The sequence below is a fragment of the Myotis brandtii genome, unplaced genomic scaffold, assembly GCF_000412655.1.
Source record: "Myotis brandtii unplaced genomic scaffold, ASM41265v1 scaffold248, whole genome shotgun sequence".
Lineage (NCBI taxonomy): Eukaryota > Metazoa > Chordata > Mammalia > Chiroptera > Vespertilionidae > Myotis > Myotis brandtii.
The window spans coordinates 2293164-2300355 of NW_005359397.1; the positions used below are offsets into that span (position 1 = coordinate 2293164).

The 7192-nt window shown below is 45.5% G+C and overlaps 1 long non-coding RNA gene across 1 annotated transcript in view; it reads right to left on the reverse strand.

Annotated features, from left to right (window-relative positions):
• Window positions 1-218: 218 nt before the first annotated feature.
• Window positions 219-7192, reverse strand: part of LOC106726297 — an 8143-nt gene continuing 1169 nt past the window's right edge. The window contains exons 2-3 of the long non-coding RNA XR_001362345.1: window positions 1657-1890; window positions 219-1320 (exon numbers count right to left, since the gene is read on the reverse strand). This is a non-coding gene — a long non-coding RNA (uncharacterized LOC106726297). The remainder of the gene's footprint in view (window positions 1321-1656; window positions 1891-7192) is intronic.

Below are 7192 nucleotides of genomic sequence, written 5' to 3' on the forward strand. Positions count from 1 at the left end.
CTTGGCCACTCTTAAGATGTATTTTTCCTGTTTGGCTTCGTGCTTTGTAACATTATTGTTTTCTACTGGTTTGCATATGTATAACAGATTCCTTTTAGCATGGTTTTTATGTAAAACGGATCTCTAACCTACCTGCAAATCTGCTTTTGGAACACTTGTTGGTAAGCTGTGCATGCTTAAATTTAGTAGAATACTGTTTTTTTTTTGCAGTCCCCAAAATAGTCACAAAACAAGAATAGCCTAAATATATCCTTAGGAGAATTACAGAGGTAACCAGTCTCCAGAGGGGCCTCAGTAATTAGCAGATGACGACTGGGAATATTCTGGGTAGAGTGGCTTTATGCAGTTTTCAGAGTTTCTGTTTCATTTCAGGCCATGCAATCACATTTGACTCCATGCCACTTGTGTGAGGTTGCTGGAACAAGCTGCTGCTGTCTATTTTGACAGCCAGGAAAACCGAAGCCTTGGATAGATGTGCCCTGACTAGTCTAAGGCCATATATGAGCTGAAGGAATTGTCTGACCCCTGTTCGCCTGAGGATGCGAGGAAGCTAATGTTGCCTTCTGGCTCAAGTGGCCCTCCTCTTTACCATTCTGATCTCCGATTATTTTTGGTTTTGAGCTCTTTATCTGGGCGAAGGTTTTGCAAGAATAGTCTCTACACATTTTTTCCTTCCTGCGTTTTCCATTTTTTCAGCCTCCTGTCTGGGCTGGGGTTGGCCCTGGTTCATTTCCCCTTGGGAAGGATGAGCAGGCGGTTGAGTAGCGTAACCTCTAAGTCAGACTGACTCTATCCTCCCAAAGTCTGTGCTCTTAGGTCAGACATAGATAGTCTGGAATAAACACGGAGTAAGAAGCATCCCTCAGGGTAGGCAGAGTCTCCTGGGGCTGAAGAAAATTGAGTAGGTCTATTGAGCAGGCTGGCCTGCTGGGGTGCAAACAGGGAATGGCTTTATTTTACTGAAGTTGCATTGCCATTTCTGACTCATCAACATCTCAGCCTCACTTTTACTTTGAGAGTTGTAAACACCCAGTGCCATTTAATTTAAAATATCACCCTCCTCCCATTCTAATCCTCAAGCTCTCCCCTTCTCTCTGCTCAGGGCAGCATCTCAGGGAAGAGAGGGTGTGGTGGTCCCCTTGCTCTCCCTCCTCCTCCACCTCTCAGTCTGCTCCAGCAGCAAGGAAAGGTTACCTCTCTCTCTGGTCACTGAAAACTCTTCTCTTTCAATGAACTCTCCCATTTAAAAGTCTGTCCTCCTCTTTCATCTGGACATGAAGCTGAAGGCTCTTCTCAGACCGAGTTGATTGCGTACGTGTCCTGTGGCAGGGGTTGGGGGAAGAAATTTCATGAAAGAATGAGGCAACTTTGCCAGAGTTAGCACACAAGGGGGAAAGTTGAGAATGGGAAGAGGAAGGGCAGAGCTGCTATTTCACAGTCTTCCAGGTGAGGAGGACTCAGCGGTAAAAAAGCCAGCTTGTCTGGCCAGCCACAGGGGAGTGGCCAGGAGGGCTGAGGGCTAAGGATGATGGCACTGGGTCATCATTAAGGCATGTGTTCATTGGTTAGTGCACAGCTGTAAACCAGGGCAGGTGGGAGTGAGATTTCCACTGTTCTAAGAAAAAGTACCCGGTCAGGTCTTTGAAGGAGACAAACCTTTAATTGAGGAATCACGAGCCATTATATTCCAGGTCTGGGAACAAACACTGGTCCTGTTAGCTGCTTCAGATAATGGGGAGCTACGGTGGCTGGTTGAGTCCACCCCTCCGTTTGACCAGTCCTCCTGCATACCTGGCATGGTTTTAAAAAGGTGTGTCACTTCTGAACTTGTGACAGTTGTGCCCTTTAGGGTGAGGTGGATCTAAGATGTGAATCTTGAGACCTTTAACTCTAGAAAACAATGAAGAATAAAGCAATGTTTTGATGCGCTTTAGTTGTGGTTTTAAATAAAAATCCAGCAAGGATGAACAAATGGTAATTGCCTTAGCTCTTGTTATTAGCAACCATAGCCCTAGTGGTCTAATATCTGAACCCTTTCTTGGGTTTTGGGGTCCCCTTCTCTCTAAAGAAGCTGAAAATGCCAGCTCCGCATTCTCCAAGTCTCTTTTGTGCTTGGGCCTGAGAACAGGTCACAGGCTCTATCGCCCAAGGCCCAGCCCAGACTTTGATGTAGTGGAGTGTTGCAGGCAGGAGGCTGGCAGAGGCGGTAGGTGTGTGTTGCCAAGCAGCGAGGTGGCTTGCCCACAGTGGCCCGAGCACTGCCTTGCCCTTGGCTCCTTTTGGATCAGGACTGTTCTGCCAGCTCAGCCTTGCTGCCTGGAACAAAATAACACCACTCTGGGGCCAAGAACTCTTCTTGCACATCTTGCTCACTCATTTCCCACGCCCTCTTCCTAAGCCTTTAGCTGGTCAGAGTCCTTGCTCTCGTCAATCTCAGCACTGAAAGCAGTGCATCCATGGCACACGTGTGTGCATCTTGGTGTTTTGCGTCACCCACAGCTGGTCCTGCGCCTGGCACAGGGAGACACCAGAAAGGATGTGATGAATGGAGCACTTCTCATGAAAATCACAAAATGAGCCAAGACCGAGATGAAAGTGTTCTTGGAGATCAGCACTGTTTCTATAATGAGGACTTCATTCCAGAACGAGGGCACGCTTCACTTGGGGTTTCACGTGAGTGTGATTTCTGCCATAGTCCACTACCTCGCCGCTTGCTCGGGGCGTTCATTTGGCAAACACATTATTCATTAGACAGTTCAATGAAAATTTCCTTGATCATTTAGAATATTTGGAATGTTCATTTGCTGCTGGTAGGAAGATGAATTGATACAATCACTTAGCAAAACTTTGGCAATATCTAGTAGGCCATAGCCTATGACCCAGCAATTCCATTCTTGGTATTACCCAACAAGTGTGTACATATGTGCACCAAAAGATAGTAAAATTTTCAATGCCGCTTAATTCAACAGAGCCAAAAGACCCCGGGGACAACCTGAATGTTGAGCAGAAGAATGGACACGTTATGGTACACTGTCCCAGTGAAAAACTATACAGCAATAAAAATGAAGCAGTATTACATGACCCAAAGCTGAGTCTCACCGAAGAAGAGAGACACAAAAGGAACACAGTGCGCATGATTGCATTTTAGAAACTTCAGAACGCATCTCTAGTGTTAGAAGCCAGGTCTGTGGTAAACTTTGGGGAGTAGAAAGGATTGGCAATGGGCTTAAAACAGGGGCTTTTAAGGTGCTGATGACGTTCTGTTTCTTGACCTGGGTTACCAATGCGCTTACTTTGTAAAATTCATCTGATGGTACACTTATGATTTGTGTACTCTTTGTATGTGAACTATGCTTAAAAAAAAACACATTTTTTATTTTATTTTTTAAATTTCTTTATTGATTAAGTTATTACATGTGTGTCCTTATTGCCCCATTACCCTCTCAACCCCCCCACTCATGCCCTCACCCCCCTGTTGTCTGTGTCCATTGGTTAGGCTTATATGCATGCATACAAGTCCTTTGGTTGAACTCTCCCCCTTACCCCCACCCTCCCCTACCTTCCCTCTGAGGTTTGATGGTCTGATTGATGCTTCTCTGTCTCTGGATCTGTTTTTGTTCATCAGCATTTGTTGTTCATTATATTCCATAACTGAGTGAGATCATGTGATATTTATCTTTCTCTGACTGGCTTATTTCACTTAGCATCATGCTCTCCAGTTCCATCCATGCTGTTGCAAATGGTAAGAATTCCTTCTTTTTTACTGCAGCATAGTACTTCATTAACACATTTATTTTTTAAAAATCTCTGAAAACTCCTGTAAACAAGATAGGTAACTCTTTCCTTTTCTTTTTTTCTTTTTGTTACACATAGATTTTATTATGATGGGATTTACTCTGAATCCCCTTAAAACTGATACACTTGGGTCACAAAGAGTCTATAAAAATCAGTGCATGTACTTAATTTTATCCACTTCACCATATTGTCGGACATTTTAAGTGATTCCTTTAGTCAAATAAAGAATCCTCTCCAAATTATTTTATAATGTGAACAAGTCCCTTCTTAAAATTGCATTTTCAAGTGTGAGGCTTCCTCCAAGCAGGGATTCTTAAGCTTTGGGGAGATTTTTAGTCCTTTGAGAATCTGGTGACAGCCATATTCCTGGGTCTCCCAGGAAGAGTGCACAGATTCACATATGCACAGAAGATGGCATCAAATTCAAGGTCTGTGAACCGAAGACAAAGATTATAAAAGAAACTGGCCCCTGGTGAGGCTTTGCTGCCATTGTAAGGGCTTTGATGTCCACTCTGAGTCAGAGAGGAGGCCACGGAAGGTTTTTGTTTGTTTGTTTGTTTTGTTTTTAAATTTTTATTGAATTTATTGGAGTGACTAGTTAATAAAATAATATAGGTTTCAAGTGTACAATTCCATAATACATCACCTGTATATTATATTGTGTGTTCACTACTCAAAGTCAAGTCTTCTTCTGTCACTCTTTATCCCCCTTTACCCTTTTCCATCTCCCCCACTGTCCTCCTCCTCTGGTAATCACCACACTGTTGTCTGTGTCTATGTTTTTGGTTTTTTTGCTTTATCCCTTCACCTTTTTCACCCAGACCCCCAACACCCTTTCCCTCAGTCTGTTTGGATAATTCATTTTAGAGATTAAAAACCAAGGCTAATAAGAGTTAAAAAAAAAAGTCCTTGATCACCCAACGAAATCTCCCAAAGCCCAAACACATACCCTAAACCCTGAACACCAACCCTGTTCCCCCAGGGCCTCACTCCTGGGCACCTGTGATGATTTTAGCTATACTTCTAATATCTTTGGGGATCTGTCACTTTTGTCTACAGCATATTAAAAACAGACACCCACTCAGTACATATAAGGGAGAGATACCTAAAGCCAACTCTTTAATGACAAAAATGAAAATCAGAAGGCAATAACTCAAACTACCTATTGGTCCAGGGCCACGTAGTGCAGGAAAAATGCCATAGACACGGCCATCACTCATGAGAACCTCCTTGTACTCGAGCAGAGTACAAATGCTCGGATTCCCAGTCCTTACAGAAAGTTCAGCTCCTTGCTGTAGGCAGGTGGAGAACCAAATAGGTCACTTCAGAAAGAGCTCCACCACGAGGTCAGAGTTGCAAAAGTGAACACAAGCTAAGGTGAGAGGCCAGAAGCCACTCTGCACACAGATCCAGGGGCTGGGCTCAGAGGAGCTCTGGCAGGCACCAGGCCAGGCTGAGGCACAGCCCCCCCAGGAGCCCTGAGAGAAGTGGGATGGAAACCGGGCAGCTGGACTTGGTCAGAACCCACTCAATATTCAAGTGACCCAGTGAGAGTTAAAAAGGACAGATAAAGAGATCAGTTGCAGGGCATCATAAGGAGTTTGGGACTTCATAGAATGAATACTTTTCTAAAACTTTTGTGAGCAAAATCACACATTCCATTTCTTGCCTTTCCAAACAATGGCAGGCAGAGCCTCGTCACCAAGCTCGGCTTCCTTGGACAAGGCAGAGGGTGGGGCTTCTGTTTCCCACGGGCCGCTGGCCTCTCTGGTGTCCTACCAGGAAAGAAGGTGGCTGACACTATCCCTTTTGCTCAAAATGGGTCACCCTCCCTCTGCCCCACCCCTGTCCCCTGGGATGGGCGCCCACTGGGAGCTGGACTAGTCTGTTCAGCTGCCTCTGGGCAGGACCAGCAAGGTCTTGTGAGGACATGGAGTGAAGGGTGCTCTAGAGGAGGCCTCAGCTTCTCAGAGTCTTTTGAGGATGTCTTTGCGAGCTTAGAAAGCAAAGCCTCCATATCACCTCTGTTTTATTCCACAACAAAACTGACCCCGAAGCTTTTGGACTGACTTTCTCCAGTACCATCTCAAAGGACAAGCACAGCTGATGGGAACAAAATGTCACGTGTGAATAGAATCAAAGGCAAATCAACAACATAGCAGCCGAGTTAGGACCCACGACCCAGGAGGAAAAAATGGAAGCAGGCTGGTCATTGAAGAAGGCAGGTGTTGTCCCAGCCTGGGGATTAGCAAATTTGAGGTTTGGGGAGAGAAAAATAGGGCGGGAATCTCAGAGAATGGAGAATTATAGTAATTATTCTTGTTTCCTTTCTTTATGGTATGCACAATGAGTAAGTATTAAAATGGTCATTCGTTTTAAGTAATGGGTGGGGCCTCTGGTAAGAGAGGAGGGAAAGAGTGCTAGGAGGGGGGTTCCCCAGGTGGGTAACAAGGATGAGGAAAATACCATCCTGGAAGCAAAATTTTGGCTCTCAGAATGAAAGGTAAGGACACCATTACTTGGGAAGACCTTTGTCAGCATTTTGGGGCCATATTCATAATGTTAATTTAGTGTTTACATAACAGGCATGGGTTTAAGAAGTGATTCCAGTAAGCAAGAGGGTCCTTAACACTAGTTTCTCTCACTCAGACTTTGCAAAGCAATAGTAACTGTTGAGGTCAAAATTCAGAGAGAAGACTGCATGAGCCTGGCCCCAGGTGTGGGTGTGCAAGAGGCTCAATGCCAACACGAGGGGCTACCATCATGCTGTAGCTGATGTCAACACTGCTTCCTGGATTGAGCTATGCCCAACCCACCCAAGTGCACACAGGCAGCCATGGCAGGCCATCAGCACTGCCAGTATGTTTCTCACAGGTGCCTTCTTTGCCCTCTCTCACGTACTGTTAAACGTTGGCTTTTCCAAGCTTACCTATGACCCTTCCCAAACCTCTGCCCCCTTTCCTCCACCTAGCAGGTGATCCTCCCTCTACCTTTACTTAGAAAATCAGGCTCACATAAACCTCCTGCCACCTCATCAAAAAATGGGCCTCCACCTGGACCCGCCTTTCCCTCTCCCACCCCAGCTTCAAGGGAAGCAGGATCTCCCTGCCCCTCACTCATGCTCTTCATAGGATGCCTTCTCAGGACTTGATCCCAGTAACAGATGGGTCCCTCGCCTGCACAAAAGGGCCCTCTTCTGTCATGCCCTTCTGCACCAAGCAAGGGGTCTGTGGAGACAAGGACACACGACCATCTGGTACCCCAACCCTTCCTTCTAGAACAGCGGTTCTCAACCTGTGGGTCGCGACCCCTTTGGGGGTCGAACGACCCTTTGACAGGGGTCGCCTAAGACCATTGGAAAACACATATATAATTACATATTGTTTTTGTGATTAGT